This window comes from Bison bison, unplaced genomic scaffold, assembly GCF_000754665.1.
Source record: "Bison bison bison isolate TAMUID 2011002044 unplaced genomic scaffold, Bison_UMD1.0 scf7180017864378, whole genome shotgun sequence".
In the NCBI taxonomy this organism is placed as follows: Eukaryota; Metazoa; Chordata; class Mammalia; order Artiodactyla; family Bovidae; genus Bison; species Bison bison.
The window spans coordinates 565,978-566,652 of record NW_011494950.1 but is presented as its reverse complement, the minus strand read 5'-3'; the positions used below and the strand labels follow the sequence as shown (position 1 = coordinate 566,652).

Below are 675 nucleotides of genomic sequence, written 5' to 3'. Positions count from 1 at the left end.
AAAAATGTAACCTATGAGGTTTACTATTGACAGTGACTCTTTATGAATAATGTCAAGGATAAAAACGAACAAAGTGAAGTTCTGAGTCAATAGAATGCAAGTTTAGAGTATGAGTGGATAGCCTGAGAGATGTGGATAACTTAGTGAATGGTTAAAATTATTTTGGAAAGTACCTTTGACTCTGTGCATGTGTAAATACGTTGTGCAAAAGATGACTCTTTTTGTTCAGCATTTTCTTTGCCAAAATGAATTCTGGATTCATATTTTCTCATGACACATTTACTTAAAAATGTCTAAATAATGCTGAAATGTATGATGAACAGAGTAAAAATTTCTCATTTTAAATATGTAAACATTTTGATGAACATACACACATATATAAACATGCATGTAGAATTTTACTTAAATGGAATCAAACTATGCAAACTGTTTCATTTGCTTTTAAAACTTAATGGTATGTTGTCAGAAGCTTTCCTATCAGTGAATTTTTCCCCTCTGTAATTTTTGATGGTGTCATAGTATCACATGTTTTAAAAAATTTTTATCTATTTATTTGCACTGGGTCTCAGTTGTAGCATGTGGGATCTAGCTCCCTGACCAGGGATCAAACTTGGTTCCCTTGCATTGGGAGCACGAAGTCCCAACCACTGGACCACCAGGGAAGTCCCATAGTCT

General features: G+C 33.6%; 1 protein-coding gene across 1 annotated transcript in view; it reads left to right on the top strand.

The window, feature by feature from the left end:
• The window catches only part of STAG2 (stromal antigen 2), a 91,517-nt gene that overhangs the window by 5,254 nt on the left and 85,588 nt on the right, over positions 1-675 (top strand). The gene's annotated exons all lie outside the window — the stretch shown is intronic.